Raw genomic sequence first — 21,606 nt, 5'->3', positions numbered from 1 at the left:
GGAGTCTTGTCTGACATTATTTTCTATGTTTAAAATAGACATGCCTACTCGATTACTACCTTCTTAAACTATGTCTGTTAGAAATAGAGGTATGTTATGATTAAAATTCTCTGGAGAAATTATCTTAATTTTTTAATTATTATTTATTAAATAGAAAAAAATGTGAACTAAAGAAAGAGAGAAAGAAGCCCAAGCTGCTTGGCTGGCTAGCTGGAAATGTGAGGGGCTGGAGATGCTCAGTCAGTCAGTGGTCCTAGCCACTTACTACAAATGTAGCCAAGAAAGCCCAGAGCTAGACTATGAACCTTCTCCTAAACTGGTGGTTCCAGGAAAAAAGGAACTAACTTCCTGTCCTTTCCATCAATTAATGCTCTTCATGATGTCCTTTTCTAAAGTCTCTCTGATTAGAGGACTTGGATTTCAATCAAGTCAAGAACTGAATGCATGCCGAAAGTAAAAATGTTAGTAAGAATGGCTGCACACCAGCATTTTTCTCCACTAGGTCTGACTAGCTAATTTAATTATGTCACCACCCAAGAGTCTTCAGTTAAAGAACAGCAACAATACTAAAAAATGTCCCACCCTACCATTTCTTACAAAAGACAAAAGACCTAGGAAAAAGAAAAAAGGACTCCAGCTGTGGCCTCAGGAATATAGAGTACAAGCTTTAGCCCAAAAATCAAATGTTTTTGAGCTTTGAAATCAAAAGGTTGCTTGGGGGGCTAAAAATGGGTACAAATTAATATTAACTTTCCACAAGCACTAAATTCCCTTTGGTGCTATTTTAGAAAGCATTTCAAATACTGCTATTACTATATTAGTTATACTGCCAGTCATGCAGATCCATATCTATCCTCACTTTTATTCTCCAGATCCTATCAATTGCCACTTCTCTCAGCATCTATCATCTCCATTCACATGGCAGCTCCTAATTCAGGCCCTCATCACCTTTCAGCAACACTATTAAAATAGTTTTCCAATTAGTTTTCCTGTTCAAGTTTTTCCATTCTCTACGCAGTTGTCAAAAATATATTCCTAAAACATAATTCTGCCCCTGTCACTTATAGAGTACTGAGCATAGAGTTGAAACATTTGTTCAAATCCTCTATTTGATGCTTATTACATACATGACCTTGAGCAAGGCAATTAACTTTAGTAGCCCTCAATTTCCTCATTTATCAAACAAAAGAGTTCAATTAAATGGCTTCTGGGGTGCCTTCTAACTCTAGACCTATGATTTTATCAGTACATTCTAGTGGTTTCCTATTTCTTCTAGGATAAAAGAAACATTCTTCTTTCAAGGATCTAAAGACTTCTACCATCTATTTGTAGTCTTCTCCAATTTTAATGTACATGACTTCTTTTCACAGCCTTGATATTCTAGTGAAACTATACTACTTATTGTTTTTTGCATATAACATTTCCTCTCCTAACCCTATCCCTTTGGTCCACCATGCCTAGAATGAAGTTGATCCTTACTTCTGCCTCTTACAACACATATCTTCTTTCAAGATTCAGCCATTGCCTACATGATGCATAGCTGGATCCCCATGGGTGCTAGTGCTTATCCTCTCCTCATCGAAAAATTACTATATACTTATTTTGTATATATTTTGCTTTTCCTTTCATAGACACAATTTTCCATTGTTTTTCAGTTGTGTCTGACTCTTCTTTGCCCCATTTAGGATTTTCTTGGCAAAAATACTGAAGTAGTTTTCCATTTCCTTCTCTAATTCATTTTATTGTTGAGCAAACTTAGACAAACATGGTTAAGTGATTTGTCTATAGCCACACAGCAATTATGTGTCAGAAGTCAAATTTGAATTCAAGTCTTTCTAACTCTAAGCCCAGTGCTCTATCCATGGTGCAACCTAGCTGCCCCAGTGAGGTGCAGTTAGGAATGAGTTATAATTAAAAGAAATCATAACTCCCAGCTAGTAAAATAATTGTGTTTAATAAATTATGCCCTACCCTTGGCCTAGAAAAGATTACCTTACAACTATACCAAAATAAATTTTTCTATGAAAGAATAATATCTTTATAGAACTGCTAACAATTTTGCAGCTAACAAAAAAAAATGTGGCATTTTAAGTTCAGTTGTATAAGTCTAGTTCCAGGGCCAGCAGGAAATCCAGTAATTTGTACTAACCCCTTTATAAGAAGTCTCATTTCTCAAAGACTAATGCCAGTCTATAAAAAATATTTAAGCATTAGCATGCAGAAGCTGGAACCATTTTACCATCATATTTAACCAATTTCAATCTATTTAAAATGTAGGTGCCATTGAATTGTATGTATATCTCACAATGGCATGCTTTAAAAGATAAATTATTAAGATTTCTAGTTAAGATGATGACATGAAACATCATTAAGAAGTCACCTCTCTTACATATCCTCCAGTAATGATATTAAAAAGCTGCCATATGGCATAATGATCAATAAATCCAAAGTGAAACATTAGTAGGTTCCTGTCATCTAGCCCAGAACTGCACAAAAAGATGTCAGAAACCTAGGGTCCTGAAGAAAGTACCTATTAAGAAAACCTACAAGAACTTGGATAAATAAGTAGATCCACAAAGGAGATGAGATCTCAGAGAAGAAAATTGATTAGGGAAGCCAGGGGAAGATCTACTCTATCTTAGTAAAGGGGAAGATAGTTCAAAAACCCTCAGCAGTTTAAAGATCTTGGGAATTGAACCTCATTTCTCTGATCAGATATATTAAAGCCTACAAGCCCTTCAAAAACACATGAGAGAAGAGAGTAGCCAGTTTCAAGAGTCTAAGAAATTGTGGTATAAAGACTAAAAATGGCTTGAACACCCCATACAAGAATGTAGTAATATAATTAAGTTAATTAGGGAAACAGTCAAATGCAAAAGAAGAGAAGTTTTAATGGGAAGGTCTCTAGAATCATGAAGAAAATATTAAAAGTAAAATAGACTTCAAGTATAGAAGGAGGATCAGAAAAGGCAAATTAAAAGGAAGAAAGTATAAGAACCAGTTGTCAAGATCTGGGTGAAGAGAAAAGATCAAGGTCAGTTGAATTGAAGGAGATTAGTTCAATTTCAAATCACTAAGATTAATCATATGCCTCTTTCTTGATTAGTTTCTTCTTTGTCTGATAAAGAGCAATAACAGGGAAAAGTATAAGTAGATATAACAGAGGAAAAGATATTATTAATATGACTATGAGAAGAAAAACAACTGCTTGATCACATGGGTTGATGGGGATGTGATTGGGGATATTGACGCTAGTCTAAAAGATCACCCTAGTGCAAATATTAATAATATGGAAATAGGTATTGATCATGACACATGTAAAACCTAGTGGAATTGTGCGTCAGCTACACGAGGGAGGAGGGGAGGGGAGGGAAAGAACATGAATCTTGTAATCATGGAAAAATATTCTAAATTCATTAAGTAAATAAAATTTTATAAAATAACAATAATGACTGTGAATGCAAATGGAATGAATTCATTGATAAAATGGGAGAAAATAGTAGAATGAATTAGAGAGAAAATCCAATATGCTTGTATTGTTTAAAAGAAATATGCTTACAGAATAAGGATTCATAGGGGATTAAAACAGGAGGTTAGGACAATTACGCTTCAAGTAAACTTAAAAAATGCAGAGAAAGAAATCATGATAGGCGGCAGAAACTTTGAGTCAGGAAGACCTGAATTCAAATGTCATCTGAAACACTAGGTCTATGACCCTGGACAAGTCATTTAACTTCTCTATACCTCTGTTTCTTCCATCACCAACATGTACCACATTTTATTCAGCCATTCCCCAACTGATGGACACCCTCTCAATTTCCAGTTCTTTGCTACTACAAAAAGAGCTACTATAAATATTTTTGTAAAAGTAAGTCCCTTCCCCTTTTTTATGATCTCTGGTATACAGACCCAGTAGTAGTATTAAATCTATCAAAGGATTTCCTGGCCTGGCTCTCTATCTACAGAGCCACCCAGCAAAGGATCAAAGAGTATGCACAGTTTTAAAGCCCTTTGGACATAGTTCCAAATTGTCTTCTAAAATGGCTGGATCACAATCAGTACACAACTCCACTAACAATGCAATAGTGTCCTATTTTTGCCACACCCCTTCCAACATTTATCACTTTCTTTTACCTTCATATTGGCCAATCTGATAGTTGTGAGGTAGTGCCTCAGTGTTGTTTTAATTTGCATTTCTCTAATCAAGAGTGATTTAAAACATTTTTATATGATTATTGATAGCTTTGATTTCTTTATCTGAAAATTGTTTATTCACATTCCTTTGATCATTTGTCATTTGGGGAATAGCTAATTTTTTTTATAAATTTGATTTATTAGAACTGATAAACAAGATTATTTTAGGAAACACAGAAATATCTACGTGAACTACTTCAGAGTGAAATAAGCAGTACCAGGAGAACATTGTACATAATAATAACAATATTGTGCAATAATCAACCATGAAAACTTTTTTTAGAATCAATACTAAGCATCAGTTCCAAGGCAGAAGAGTGGTAAGGACAAGTCAATTGGGGTCAAGTGACTTGTTCAGCTAGGAAATAGATAGTAGACAGTGAGGGAGTGTTTATAGTCAGTTTTAAACCCAGGACCTCCTATTTCCTGGCCTGGCTCTCTATCTACAGAGCCACCCAGCAGCCTCAAATTTATGATATTCTTAAAGCAATTGTATAAATAATAGAGATTTATAGTTGCACAATGTAAACTTTTTCTGCTCAATGTTTTGTATAGGAAAATTCTTTCTGGATATTTATTAAATTTGGAATATAAAATGTTAAAATAAATATAAAAAGGAAACTACTAACATCAAAAAGAAAAATTACCACAAAAAATGAAAAATCATTAGAAATTATTTCCCAATTATGTTAAAAATTTTATTAGAAATTATATTATTCACTTTAAATATGTAAGATACAGATTAATAAAAGAAATAGAGAATTTAAATAACCTGATTTCAGAAAAGGAAATTAAATAACCACAAATTCAGTTTTAGATTTTAAAAATTTGGGATAGATTTATAAAATTACTTCTATCAAATAATCAAAGAAAATTTAATTTTAATAATATATAATTGCTTGTAAAAATAGAAAAAGAAAGAATTCTAACAAATCTCTTTTATGATACAAATAGGTCTTGATACTTAAACCAGCAAGAGACAAAACAGAAAAAAAAGCTGTTAGCCAATATCCCTAATGAACAATGATGCAAAACAATTGCATGAAATATTAGCAAAGAGTGTTTTACAGTATGTTAGAAAGTAGTATAGTAGATTAGTTTCCTTCCATGAATACAGGAAAATATTTGAAAAACTATCAATATAATAATGGATGATATTAATTACAAATACAATAAAAAACACAAGACTATGTCAACAGGTATAGGAAAAACCTTTGACAAAATCACATGCCTTTCTCTAAAATATTTCAAAATGTTGAAATAACAGGTTTTTCATAGATAATATCTGTTTCTAATAAAAATCTTCACCTAAGCCAGGATATCCATCATCACTACCAATGTACTGTATAATTCTAAAAATGATAAGTAATAAGAAAATAAAAGGCAAATGAAAGAATAAGCATAAGCAAAGAGGAAACACAATAATCATTTTTGTACATGATATTATCATCTACTTAGAAAGCCATAAAAATCAATTAAAAATAATTTAAATTTAATATCTTTAGCAAAAGTAAAGGGTAAGAAATAAGCCCACAAAAATTATCAATCATCTTGTATATTATCAAAAGAAATAAAGCCAATAAGGAACAGATAGGGCAATTACATTCAATATATTATAATGTTTATAAAACTTGGGGTAATCTATGAAAACACAAATATACCACTCTTTCTGGAAATATAGACCTAAATAAATATAATTACTCAATTTTATTTTGTACCAATAAAATACAAATGATAATGCAATCTAAATAGATCTACTTACCTGGTGTCGTGCCAATCAATCTATCAAAGTATTATTTTATAGAGTTACCAAAAAATAATAAAATCAATTGCAGGACTAAAATATAAAAAAAAAAAACTTTAAGGAGAATATGGGGAGAAGTGATAAGGAAGAAAAAATATCTATACAAGCTCCCAAATTATACTATAAAACACTAATCAACAAAATTATGTCATATTGGGACCACAAGATCCAGAAGCAAACAAATATTGTTCCATAGTATTTTGATAAAACAGAAGACTTAAAGTATTGGGATAAGGATTCTTATTTTGACAAAAAACTTCTGGGAAAACTAGAAAGCAATCTGGCAGAAGGAGGGGATGGAGGCATATGTACAAAATATTTATAGCAGAAGTTTTCACAGCAATGAATAATTAAAAACTAAAGGAGTGTCCATTAATTATGGGGATGATTAAAGCAATTTTGACATAGGAATGTAATGAAATATTATTGCCCAGTAGAAAATGACAAATAGCGTGGCTTCATATATGCATGCAAGCTTTAAATAGTACAGAAGGAAGAGAGAGTGGGCCAGTGAAAGCAATGTTCCTCTAAATTTAAGAGAAAGAGAGACACCTGGGACCTGGGACCTGGGAATACAAATATAAAGAATGAAATAAGCAAAGGAGAGATTTAATTTAAATAAGTAGAAAGAGGTTTAGAGGGCGAAACAGAGAAAAAGAACAGCTTTGGAACTAAATAATGTGCTAAATTCCCATATATACTTAAAACAAGATATATAGGAAAATATTCACAATTTAATATAAACTCAATTTTTTTCTTTGAATATGGAAATGTTTGTGCTTGTGTTTGTCAAGTACAGAATAACAAACCATAAAATATTTTAAAGAGAAATAATTTCCTGAATTGGCACATAGCTAAGAAGTTATATTGTGGAAAGAAGTCTGTTGGAACAGAAGCAAGTCTTCAAAATGACAAGCTACTATTTTGGTTGTTCACAAACATATAAATATAGTTGCCTTTCATTATTATTTTTGTTTTTCTAATCCATAAAATATTTTCTCTTTGGTGCTTTTATTTTTCTTCCTAAATATTAGGAAATAAGAATAATTAAGCTCTTACCTTTTAGGAACAATGAACAAGAAATAACATGTTAAATGTTTTGGACATTATGATATTATAATCTTTAAAGACAGAATTCCTTTTTTGGAAGTTTTGAAGTCTGGATGACGCTTGAAGAAGATAGAAGTAAAATGAATATACTTAATTAGAAAAAATTGAAGGCATGCTTGTGCTAAAAAAATAATAACTTAACAAGGCTTTATGTATTATATTCACTAAAATGTTTGCCATCATGTTTTAAAACAGATATGAAAGTAATCTAAATAAAATAAGTAATGGATTTTCTTTCAAAAACCATCTCCAAGTAGGCTTAATACTCAGTGTTTTACTTTAAATGTCATGCTGATTAAAAATAAATTATAGAAATATGTAACTTCTACTTTCTGATTACATTGCTACTGTGATAGAATATTGCTAAGAAAACATCCTGGCATAAATTGAAAAGTAGGCCTATAGTCAACATAATTGGTAGTGTTTATTGTAACTACTTTAAAATAATTATAATAAACATTTTAATAGAATGAATATTATTCTGTAAATATATAATGAAAGGAAGCAAACAAATGAGTATCGGTTGGAAATATATGACCCCATAGTGTATGGTTCAATACTTAAATTTTATGCCACAGTTAATTATAACTCTTTGAAAATAATTGGAAAGAAACTGTCCATATTGTAGAATTGATTAAATGCAACTTATTTGTGTAATTTGTGAAATTTTTTATTTGCTTAATTCAAGGAACTGTTGATGGCATTTCAGAATATATTATGCATATTCTGGCTTGGTATTCCTTTTTTAAGACTAATTATTTAAATTCATCTTCAGATGGGCAACCATGAAGAAATGAACAGGAAAAGTTCTGAGTCATTGTTTAAATGCTTATACATATATGATTTGCTTTTCAAAAAGTCATTTGAAACCTCCAAATCAATTCCTAAAGTATTTATTTGCTTAAATGTAATGACTATTCATTGGCTTTTCATTATATAACAAATAAGATAACAGAAAAGAAATATAAAAGTATAGGAAGACATCCAAAAATAGTAAATCTAATTGCCCTCTACCTTCAGAAGCTGTTCTCCGAAAACACTGTAGAAACTCTTCATTTTTAGCCAAATTTTGAGCCTAAATTCTGGGAAGAAGAGCAGAGAGAAAATTGGGTACTCCTGAGGTCCACACATCCAGGTCATCTCTAATATCTATTTTCTGTAGAAAAAAGTATCTTTCCTGATATAGGACTAATGCTGCCTTTACACTTAGGAAAGTGTGAGGGAAGGACAAACATTGAAATATATAGTGAAAAGTCTTTTTAGGTATAAAGGAAGCATTCAATTGTTTGAAAAGGGTCTGAATAGTTCAACCTTATATATGAATAGACCAGCAAAGACAATGAGTTTCTCAAGGAATAGAAGGTTGGCCATTTGTTTTCCTCTAAGCATTTATTTGTATAAGATCCTAATGGGAATCGTGAAAGACTAATCAATATAAGTAAAGGAGGAATCCTTCATTGAGGAAGCCTGCTCTGACACAGGAAGAACTGTTCACCAAGAGAGACTTGATCTATCCAGTTCACTTCCTGATGGTGACAACTGTCTAAAAGGAAAGACCTGGGAATACAGATATAAAGAATGAAATAAGCAAAGGAGAGATTTAATCTAAATAAGCAGAAAGAGGTTTAGAGGACAAAACTAAGACTGAGGGCATCTAAGACGGAGGGCTACTGCCCTTGTTGAAAGAACAGGGTAGCACTGGAGATGAAAAAAGAACAGTATCACTAAACTGAGAAATGGGATCGGAGGTGCAGAGACTACAACTAGCCCTGGGAAGCCAATGGATCAGATCACCCAGCAAAGATACCATGTCAAAAGCCCAGCAGCTACATGACCTTCCCAACCTCGAGGCGGGATGACCTGTCTAGCCTAGTCTGATAGTAACTGCCCAAAGACAGGGTAGCTAGAGGAGGGAGTGAGGTGGCACAGTGGATAGAGCACTGGGCTTGGAGTCAAGAAAACTTGAGTTCAAATTCAACCTCAAAAACTTCCTAGTTGTGTTACCCTGGACAAGTCTTCTAATTTCTTTTTTTTCCTTAATCCACTGGTAAAGGAAATGGCAAACCATTCCAGAATCTTCACAAAAAAAAAAAAAAAAAAAAAAAAACCTCAGGGACAGTAACAGCATGGGACACAACCAAACAATTTACAGTAATAGCAAAGTCATCTAAAATGGCAAAATCTAATCTGAAACTTCTTCCCTGGCAAAGAGCTATCCCAGCTGAGTGGCAGTGTTACTTGTCCATAACCCACACCGTACCCTACAGAAAAGTTCATGAAGATTCTAAAAAGAAAGACTGCACATTGAGGCTCTATAGTTCTGGAAATGTGAGTTGCCAATAGTCATATGTGAATCCCACACGTGTGTGCTTCAATACCATTGTATTATATAAATTCAAGACTGCTCTTTTCCATGGGCTCTGTTTATTTGTAGGAGAGAAGACCCCTAATCTGAAGGAGAAATGCTTTGCAACCACTGTTCTTTGACTTTGATTAAATGCCCTTACTAAAAATTAAATGAGTATGCCAGCTTCTTGTCAATAAAAAGCACACCAATGAAGGCTCGTGAACTAGTGTTAAGTCCTTATCCCTAGAAACTGAAATAGCAGTAACCCGTGGAGGGACTTAAGCAACCAGTGCTAGTGGAAGTTGAGTTAGTGATCCCAGAAAAGATGCTACACTTAGACTACTTGATACTGATTATTATCATAGCCATAAGTGAGTAGTATCATAACATTAAAGTTGACAAAGTACTTTGCACACATTTATCATGTGATCCTTACGATAGGTAGCTAGTATTAGGTAGATATGTCATGTGTTCATATTCTCATTTTATAGAAGATGTGAGGGATTAGAAAGCTTCATCAATATTCGCAAAATCACAGAGCCAATCAAATGACAAAACTAGGATTTGAACCAAAACCATATGACTCTAAATCTCATCTCATGGCACTGCATTTCCTAAATCACCGTTATCACAGATTATTAGCTCCTGGTTCCCACTGTCAATCTTACAACTAATTTTAAAAACTAAACCTAAAATCAGGTGCTTCTACTCTACTCCTCCTACTTAAGGCCTAAGATTACTTCCTTTAATATTATGTACTTGAAGAAAGTTCTGATCCTGAAATTATCCCACATAAACACTTAATCACTTGGTGAATGTTATTGTACAGACTAGAAACTGCTCTTTGCTGCTTCCCTGCTGCTAAGTCGGATGAGCATTATCGGGGACTGATGATAACTGCTTTAGCTACCATAACTACCATGGTAGTACAGGAATGTCTCTTCAAGGCAGCAAGGTAGCTCAGTAAATAGAATTCTGGGCCAGAAGACAGGAAGCCCCAAGTTCAAATCTGAGAAAGGGGAGAAAAGTTTCATCCAAGACATTCAAGCACAAATCCTTGGACAAGAGCAGAAACAAAAGTTTTTGTTTTGTCCAAAGACAGATAATGGAATTAAAAGTCATTAGATATGTATGGAGAAGAATTCAAAGGGAGTAGCCAGGATTATAAACTTCTGAGCTGAATAGGTCAAGTTAGGAGACCAGATCAAAATCATTTCTATACTCAAATCCAAAGAGGTTTAAGAAGTTCAGTAATCAAAGATTTAATAATACTGAGTGAGTAACAAAGTATTGAGTCACATCTATATCTCACTCACTTCTCCGTCCTTAATTGATCTTTTTTCTAATCTCTTCCTTCTTCAAACCATATACTCTAATATTGCTATCTCATCAACTTGGGTATTCCTTTCAAATTTACAGATAATAGTCCATTCATGTTTGCCAATCCTGGGGAACTCTAGGCAATGTCCTTCCATAAACTTTCCACATGGGATCCACTGAACAAGTTTGGAGCCCCTTTCTGTTTTCTACTTGCATTGCAATGTAGTATTCAAGTTTTCCATTAATTATACCTGTTTCTAGCTGGCTCATCCTTCTTTTTCTGGAGGATTCTTTTTCTCACCATTATGAAGGAGGTCCAACAGGGTACCCAAGTTGAAGAAGGACTCCCTATTAATGATAATTAATCCAAAATGTTTCTATTTGGGGGCAGCTGGGTAGCTCAGTGGATTGAGAGTCAGGCCTAGAGACCTAGAGAGGTCCTAGGTTCAAATCTGACCTCAGACACTTCCCAACTGTGTGACCCTGGGCAAGTCACTTGACCCCCATTGCCCACCCTTACCACTCTTCCACCTAAGAGCCAATACACAGAAGTAAAGGGTTTAAAAAAAAAAAGACAAAATATTTCTATTTGCTATTGTTATTTAAGTGATTCCAAGTCATCCCTGAGGCAAATGTCTTTTTATCATTGATATTCATTGAGGGATATGGTAGGATTGCAAGTCCTGGAATGCTATGAGTCTTTAAAGAACTGGAGTTAAGGAATCCACAAAGAGAAATTGGTCCCAAAAAAAAAAAGGTGTGTGTGTGGGGGGGGGGGGGGGAAATGTCACAGGATATAAAGGATATCAAAAGAAGGTATGACCTCATTTTATGAAACAACCTCTTCAATATTGATAACACACAACTGACCCTATCACAACTCTTCTCAAAGAACTAATCAAAATTCCCAGATACTCTCAGGATAAGATATTTAGCAATGATAGCTCTTTATCAACTGGCTTATCTTTCTAGACTGCATTTCCTTTACTTAGTAGTGCTTCCCAACCACAACATTCCACATTATACCTAGATATGCATAAATATTTTCCAAGACGGAAATATTCCTCCTCTTCTCCTCCATTTCTTAGTATCGGGATCTCTTAAGACACATTACAGGTGCAACTTCCTATCCTAGGGCTTACCTTGTGTTCCAAAACATTAGTGCTTTCCCCCCACCCTCCAAAGTTATTGAACCAATCAGGCGACAGAATTTGTCAGGACCTAGCATTTCAATGCTATAATAGATTTTTCTTTTCACCTGGCAAAATATGTTTTGCATTACCTTCATTTTCAGGTTTCATTTCCATCTCACACCTTCTACAAGTCTGTTAAGATGAAGATTAGACAAGTGATAATATAAATCACAATTTCCCCTAACTAAGACAGGGGTCCCAAAAGCTGTGCTGACAAATAAGGGACACATTATAAACACTTCAGTTCAATAATCCAATATTCCTTAAGTAGATAGCAAAAGCAGTGTGAAATAAAACACTTTCTGAAATAAAGCCCCAGGATGAAAACACCTCTTGAAAGTCTATAAAGATTTTTTTAATATTGTATCATGAAGCATTAACTGTTTTTTTGGTTCCTAATACTTTCTTCTCACTTTAAATATATTGGAATGAGTACAATAAATATATCTATGAGAAACTTAGCAGGAGATTAAGGAAACTTTCTCCAATGTGGCTAAAAATCATATTTATGACAGGCATGAGGAAAAGGTATATTCTTTCATAGATCTCTTTTCTTTCCATCTGTGTCCAACTCCTCTCACCATCCTTCCTTCCTTCTTTTTTTCTCCTTCTCCTTTGTCCCTTTTGCTCATTGTATAAATTAAATTTGTAAGTCACTAGGCACCAAGAACAGAATGAAGTGTTTTGGGGAAGTTCTGAGACTGATAACAGAAAATTTTCTCCTCATGCCTAATATTCAAGATTCAGCATCAACAGGCAGGATAATATCATGATGTTAAAAAGATGCTTACCAGGGCATACTTATCACTAGAAGGAAAGTAGAATGATAGAGAAAGCATCCAGAAAAGGAGATAAAGATTAGGAAAACAATAAGGGAGAGTTTACTCTTCCTCTCATTTTTTCTGCCTTGAAGTCTTTTATCTCCAATTCCTTTTCAAATCCCAGATTCTATGCATCCCTTAAGAAATCTCTTTCTACCAAAATTTAGAAAAGGCAATAACAAAGAACTAGAATGGTTTCTTCAAGAACATGTATGATATCTACTCAAAAGTTTTACTCATTTTGTACTAGAAATGCTAGCAGTAAAAGTAAGAAATTGAAGGAATCAGAATGGGAAAAGATGTAATAAAACTATAATTTTTCACATATAATATGATGATATAAAGAGAAAATCCTAGTGGTTCAACTAAAAAATTTGATTTGAAATTATCCTTTTTAATAAACTAACAGGACATAAACCCACAGAAATCATCAGCATTTCTATATATCATTAAAACAATGTCTTGCAAAAAGAGATAGTAAGAGAGAAAGAACCCATTTAAATTAACCTTAGATGGGATGAAGTATCTAGGAGTAGAACTTCCGAAATAAATCCAGAAATCATATGAATATAATTATGATACTTTTTATAAAAAGTAAGATTTAAATAAATGGAGAAATATTCATTGTTTGTGGGTAAGCAGAACCAATGTATTTAAAATGGCGATTCTACCTAATCTATTTATTTGATGTTATTCTAATTAAATTACCAAATAATTATTTTACTGAACTAGAAAAAAACAAATCAAAATTCATTTGGAAAAACAAAAGGTTAAGAATTTTAAAAGAAGTAATGAAAAAATGTTAAGGAAGGAAGTCTATAGTACCAGATATTAAACTATATTATAAAGGAGTAATTGTCAAAACTATTTGATACTGGCTGAGTAATAATAAAAAAAAAAGTGGATCAATGGAATAGAATAGACATATAACAAACAATCATAAAATATTATGGTAAACTTGTGTTTGGCAAAGGTAAAGATTCAAGTTTTTGAAATAAGGATTCACTATTTGGTAAAAATTATTGCAAAAACTAGAAAGCAGCTTGGCAGAAAAATTAGATATAGACCATAAAGTATTACTGACTCATAATGAAGAAGGATATCTACCACCACAAAAGGAATAGAGTTGGAATGCAGACTAAAACACAGCATTCTTCACTTTTTTTCCTCTATTAATTTTTTTTCCTAACATAAGCAATATGTCATTTCACAACATGATGAACAGAGAAATATGTAGTATTTCAAAGGATAAAAATTATGGTTGGACTGAATATTTAAGAGTTTTGGTTGCCAGGAATTGATTAAACAATTCCAAATTAAAGACTCAAGTCAGAATGACTTTTTGTGGTAATTTATTTACAAATAGAAAGAATGAAAGTAGGGAAATGAGACAGAGATACAGAGAGATAATTACTCCAGCCTGGTCCAAAGGTCCAAACCAGGCAGGGCTTCAGAGGCCCCAACAAAGGAAGGCACAGAGGTTAATTAAACAAGGCTTCTAGCCACAAGGTGTCCTCCAAGATGAGAGGCCTCTTCTGAGGCTGGTGCCTCCAGAAAAGCCAAGGAAAAGGAGTCAGTCTTTCACTCACCCACATGACAATCCAAAAGGAAGCAGTCTGAGGTCTCAAACCCAAGCTCCTCCAAGGCCAAGTTCAAAGGGCAGAATCCCCCTCATAGGAAGTTACCATCATATTTAAAAGATAGTTCTTTGCATCACTTCTTGTGTCCACCTTCCAGTTCTAAGAAGACAAATGGCAACTTAAACTTTGCTTCGAACTATCCAGGGGGCAGTCAGTCATTTTTGATTTGTCACTCAATAGCACACATGGGTCATAGTCCTCTCCCCACTTTCCCCCTGCCAGCTACTTAATCCTAAGTGAGATAGGGTGTATACATTCCTGGTGGCTAAAGTCTAATGAATAAATAGGGGAGAGATAATTCCATCTTCATGGTATATGATAATATTTGTACAACCTATCTCATATTATCTGTCTTATTAAAGAGTTAAAAGGGGTAGAAAGGAGTAGGAGGAAGAATAAGACAGATTTTTAGACATAGATTATATGAGCATTTGTTTCTCTTAGATAAGTATATTTATTATAATTTATAACAAATCATGAATTATGTTACATATCATATTATGCTATATATAAAATAAAAAAATGGTAACAAAAATAGCTAAAAAATATCATGAGATAATAACCCCATTTCTATTTTTTGAAATTGTTATTAAATAGGTTCAAGGTAAGATGTTTGATTACCTAGTTTTTAACAAAGCACTTGCTAGCATACCATTCTGATGAAAAAGGTAGAAAAATGTATACCTGACAGGGTACTTATCTGGATTTGGAGTTCATTGAATGACCAGAACAAAAGATTAATCATTAATTGCTTGTGTCAACTTGGAAGATCTGAATGGCATATTCCCAGAATCTATTTGAATCTGTGCCATTTAGTATTTTTTGTCAGTGATTTGAATTAAAGTATAGATAGCATACTTAATAAGCTTGCAGTTGACTTGAGGCTAGTAGTAATAGCTAACAAACAGGATAAGAGTCTGGATGCAAAAAATTTATGACCATCTTGAGCCATGAGCTGAATCTAATAGGATCAAATTTAGGGATGAATGTAAAATATTATGCTTAGATTGAAAAAAATCAAATTAACTAGTACAAGATATTTCTGTTTTGGTCTTTGTATTTCCTTTTTTCCTAGAACAGTGCCTTCAACATGATAAGCATGTAATAAAGAAAGACAGATAGTTTAGAAAGAGATGAGAGAGAGAGAGAGAGAGAGAGAGAGAGAGAGAGAGAGAGAGAGAGAGAGANNAGAGAGAGAGAGAGAGAGAGAGAGAGAGAGAGAGAGAGAGAGAGAGAGAGAAATAACATTATTAACCCTTACTATGATGCCAGGAACTAAGAACATTAATAAAAACAAATAAGAGGTACCTGTATTCAACACAATCTAATCAGTAAGACAGCATATAAAGTGATGGAGGAGTAACATTGTGTGGAGGTGTTGGGAAAATGGCATAAGGCCTGATTTAAAATAAGATGAAGCTCCGGGAGATAGGTGTCTGGCCTATATCTGCATCCTTCCATCTTCCCTCCAGTGTTAGTGCTTATAGACTGTAGCTCACTTATCAGACCCTAGAATTTCAAGGGCAAAGTTCAAGATTCCAGTATGTGATTTGAGTGTGGGGAAGCTGGGGCTGGTGGCCATAGTAGAGGCAGCATGGGGAAAAAAATCTTTCAAAGTATTTGAGTAAGTTGGGAAGCTAGGTGATGTAGGATGTTAGGGAGACTTGTTTTCAGTGACTTCAAATCTGACCTCAGATATTTATTAGCTTTGTGAATGTAAGTAAGTCATTTAACTCTGTTTGCCGTAGTTTCTTCATCTGTAAAATGATCAGGAGAAGGAAATGGCAAATTATTTTAGTATCTTTGCCAAGAACATCTCAAATGGGGTCACAAAGAATTGGACATAACTGAAATGACTGGACAAAAAAAGTTAGAATAATTCACCCTAAACACTTCAGCATTCTCTTCCTAACACTAAATTCTATTAAAAATATATTGGTATTTGAGAATATAAATTTGGATTCTCATTGGAATTGCTGCTTTTACTTATGCTTTCTAAAATGATGAGGTTATTTACCCTTGTAGATATCTAGTCCCTTTTCATTCAAGAAACAGTATTGAACAGTTGCTATGTAATTTACATTTAACAGCCTCTGGCTTCCCTATAATAGCTTCCTTTCTGTTTTATGCCATTTGTTTAAAAAAATTCATGATGAAGACTGGCATGTCTGCTCTGTTCTACTGATGGATGAATATGATTGAGTTTCAATGGAGTACTTGTCAATTGCCAAACATCTTTAATTTTTAAGTTTTAGTCATGTATTTTTTAATATATAAGCTCATGCAATATGTGACCTTGGAGTCACACAGTTTGTTTTAGCATTTCAAACCCATATTTCATGCTAGTATGTGCCTTCACTGTACTGACTTTGGCCTGATGCCTTTGGTGGGATAATGGAAAACATAATTCCTAAAATGAACTTGAATAAACTTTGTTGTAGCTGTATGTACATCCAAATTTTTTTAGCAGAAAAAAGTAGCAAATGAAAAAATTTCATTCTTTGCTTATTGCTTGATTCTCTGCCACTTATCTATTAGATAATCAAAGTCATGTCTTTGAGGCGAGACAGAAGGACTACATAGAGGACTACCAGAACATTCCTACTGGTTCTTCTCCCGAGGCATACTCAGTCCATGCTCTATGAATACCAGATAAAGACTAGTATGTCAGGGCATGATAGTTTAATTAATCAAGCAAACTCTCAATTTGGAGCCAGGGTCCAAGGTTTGAATACCTGTAGTGCTACCTACTAACTGGGTGATCTTGTACAAGTCATATGAACTCTCCAAGCCTTAGTCTTGTCATCTGTTAAATGGGGCCCACTTGTTCCACCCTTTCCTGCCCCGATTGCCTTAAAGGTTTCTTAGGAGGCTCAAATGATCTAATTTACATGAGACATTTCATAAAATATATTGTACAGGATAGGTGGCAGTTGTCATCATCATTATTGTTGTTATTATTATTATTATGGCTAAAATATTGTAATGATGAGAACATTAGATTTAGAGCTAGAATTTCTTCATTATAGTCCCATTATTAGCTGCATGTCCATAAGCAAATCACCTATTTTCTCTGATTCTAGGTTTTTGTCATCTATTCTTCATCAGTTCTTTGATGGAACCATGATCTCATTGATTTTTGGCATCCCTTAAAATGAATCAAATTGCAGCCCATTCATGCCATCTCATCCTGTGCATCTCTAGTCCGAAAAATTCTCCCATACATCTCTACAAGGGATTGATCCACTTGGCAATGAGACATTTCATTCTGTTAACATTGTTTGAGAACCAGAGCAGTATACTAGCTATATATCGGTCATATCATATGCCTTTCCAATCATTCTGTGTCTTTATCATACATCTAAATCTTTCCTGCCACTTCTTGAGAGCAAGTCATAAAGAGGTGGCACACTGAAGCCTTCTTATGTCCAGTCATATGTCTTTTGATAGGTCTTTGGGTTAGCTGCAACTTTTATTTTTCTGGCTCTTTCATAGGGCCACAAAACTCATCAGTAAGAATATTGTTTTTAAAAAGAATTTTTTTTTGTTTTAGTAAGTGGTTTGAGATTATTAAAAGTGCTACAGATTTTCACAAATGCAATTCAGCTTTTTCCCTACCTGTTCAATTCTAGATTCCACTTTTTGGTGTAATATGCAAGATATCAAAAGAGTCAAGATAGTTTGTTTAAAACTTTAAGTTGTATTTAATAATACTTAAATAGCACTTATATACATAAAATATGTGTGCTATAATAGTGCTTTAAGGACATGTTACCATACTTTGGCCTTGGTATCCTCTGGGTGCTAACAGAAAAAAGGAAGATTTCTAATATGCCAAATCGATGACCTATGGAAGATTTCTAGAAAAATAAACTAAAGTTGCATAGGATGGGATAGCAGAAATGGGTTGCATTGTGTACTCGGCAGATAGAGCAAATTAAATAATTATATATGTATAAATATGAGTTGTTCAATGGACAGAATGGAAGAATGTGTTGAATGATAATACGTGTATGATAGTCTAGATCAAATTGCTTATCTTCTCTGAGTGGGGCAGGGGGGAGGGAGGGAGGGAGATGCTTTTGATCTAATAATTTTAGAAACCATATATTGAAAATTATCATTACATGTAATTTGGAAAATAAAATATCTTTGAATTATAGATCTAGGTCATTATACAAGTCATTTTACAATTTTATGCTTTTGTGGTATACATAGATAGATATGTACCTATGTAGGACATGGGATAAATACATATATGTATATATGTGGAATTTCATGTAGATACAAAAAAATAGATGTACATTCACTAGTATTTGGTGTTACTAGTTTTTAGTTACTAGTCACTAGTTACTATTTAGTGTTAGATATAGATACACTACAAGAGTATTTCGTAGATCAGCTATTTAGGTTTCATACTCAACTTTATGCTACAGTTTGGACTCAAAATCATCAAATCCTTTTCATTATGTACCTTATGAGTAAAAAAAATGTTGAACCCAATTTTTTTATACTTATCTTCTTAAAATAAATCATACACATGTACTAGTGTGCTATATTTTTTTTAAACCCTTGTACTTCGGTGTATTGTCTCATAGATGGAAGATTGGTAAGGGTGGGCAATGGGGGTCAAGTGACTTGCCCAGGGTCACACAGCTGGGAAGTGGCTGAGGCCGGGTTTGAACCGGACCTCCTGTCTCTAGGCCTGACTCTCACTCCACTGAGCTACCCAGCTGCCTCTGTGCTATATTTTTAATTTAAATTTAAGTTAAATTTAAATTTTATGCAGAGATTGAGAATAAATAATTCTGAGCCTAGAGTCAATGGGGAACAACTAGAGCTAAGTGAATATGGAAGGGACAAGTTCATATGTGAATTAAGGATAATCACTTTGTCAGTGGTGTGGAGGATATATTGAAGCTAGACAAGATTGGGACAGGATGAGCCATTAAAAGTTTATTGCAACAGGCTAAGGAAAAGATAATTAAGAGGGTGAACTAGGATAATGTTTGTGTTATTAGAGAGAAGGGGAACAGATGGGAAAGTTGTTGTGGAGATAGAATTGGCAAGATCGGGCATTTGATTTGGATGAAAAGTAAGGAATAAAGATGACCCTGACTTTAGGAATCTGGCCCTAAACAGTAATAGCTAAGTTTGGAAGAGAGATAGGTTTGGATAGAAAAATAATATAGTGAGAAAAAGCATCACAGATTACAGCTCATCCATGCTTGGTCATCCAGTGCAACTCATTCAATCATACCAAATGTTTAAAGAAGAAGGGAAGGTGCCAGGTTCTTACTTCAGCTTCTAAAGGTGACTGAATTTTAGTTAGATTGTAACCCTCCTGAAGTGCCAACACTCAGTCTAGGCAGTGGAGGTCAGTGGTGTGAGAGTGCAGATAAGCCTACAGGTAAGGTAGGATGCAACTAGTCTTTCTACTCTTTAACTGACTGATGTCATGATCTTGGATCATACCAAGATGCTCTGGAGATGCACAGCTGCCACTTTATAGAACACTGATCTAAACAATAGATATGTAATAGAGAGTCTTCATGCACTGGGTTTTTCCCAGGGAGAATAAATTTGGAATAATTGTAGATTCTGTCTAAACAGTTTGCAGTATGCTGGGCTTTGATGTAATCAGCATGATTTTTTTTATGCAAACAGGACCATATGGAGGGCTTTGTCCTCTATATTGAATTTCTCTTCTATCTAGAATCTAAACTCAGCATTATCCATGAAAAGCATCTTTTGCTAGCATGCATCTCTATTCCACACCTCCCTTAATAATGGCATATTCAAATAAAGTTACAAAAAATGTAAAATCATAGTATTTCATCATAATATAACAGAGACTCTTGTTGGAGAAATGTTAAGATTGTAATTCCTCTTACTCCTTTCTTATAGGTAGCAAACAGTACATAGATATCTCATGTCACCAGCAGCATGGAATTCCTTTATATGTACTTGTCATCTAGCTGATTTTTCTATGATTTGAACAAGCTAGCTAGTACAGTATAGAGAGAATCATGCCTGGAGTCAGAAAGACCTGAGTTCAAATCTGATATGACACTTGCTAGCTGTGCGACCCTGGATAAGTCACTTAACCTCTGTATGCATCGATTTCCTCATCTGTAAAACAGGGCTAATAATAGCACCTACTTCCCAGAGTTGTTCTGAGAATCAAATGAGATCAAATAAACACTGTTCCTGGCACAAGTAAAGGTGCCATATAAATGTTAGCTATTATTATTTATCTTATTTCATACTATTTCCACATGCATGCAATGTTTCATTTTTGAAATTTTGCTTTGCTCAAAAACTTTCAGTGTCTCCCTATTACTTCTGTGATAAAATTCAAACTCTGGCACTTAAAATTCATCAAAGTCTGACTTTAACCTCACTTCCTAAATTAATTTCACATTACTTATTCTCATATACCCTACTTGCAAATTAAATTAACTTTCCATGTCCTTTAATACATGTCATTCATTATCCCAAACCCATGTCTTTGTATTAGCTACTTCCATGTCTAGAAATCCACTAAACCTCTCCACTGCCTCTTGAAATCTTCAGCTCTAATCAAAGCTCATCTTTGTCTTTTTCTCATCAAGCCTTTCCTGATTCACTCAATTTTTATCACTTTTTTCCAAAATTAGCAAATATTAATTCTATATTAATTAATAATAAATAAATTGTTTCCCCAAAGTAGAATGTAAGCTTCCTGAGGATAGATACTGATTTTATCATAGTTTTTTTTATATTTATTAATATTCATTTTTAACATGGTTACATGATTCATGCTCCTCCTTTCCCCTTCAACCCCCCCCCCCCCGCACCCCCCCTACCCATGCGCATTTCCACTAGTTTTGTCATGTGTCCTTGATCAAGACCAATTTCCAAATTGTTGGTAGTTGCATTGGTGTGGTAGTTTCGAGTCTACACCCTCAATCATGTCCACCCCGACCCATGCGTTCATGCAGTTGTTTTTCCTATATGTTTCCTCTCCTGCAGTCCCTCCTCTGAATGTGGGTAGCATCTTTACCATAAATCCCTCAGAATTGTCCTGGGTCATTGCATTGCTGCTGGTTCAGAGGTCCATTACATTCGATTTTACCACAGAATGTCAGTCTCTGTGTATAGAGTTCTTCTGGCTCTGCTCCTTTCGCTCTGCATC

This window comes from Gracilinanus agilis, chromosome 3, assembly GCF_016433145.1.
Source record: "Gracilinanus agilis isolate LMUSP501 chromosome 3, AgileGrace, whole genome shotgun sequence".
Lineage (NCBI taxonomy): Eukaryota > Metazoa > Chordata > Mammalia > Didelphimorphia > Didelphidae > Gracilinanus > Gracilinanus agilis.
Note: the sequence above shows the minus strand (reverse complement) of the source record.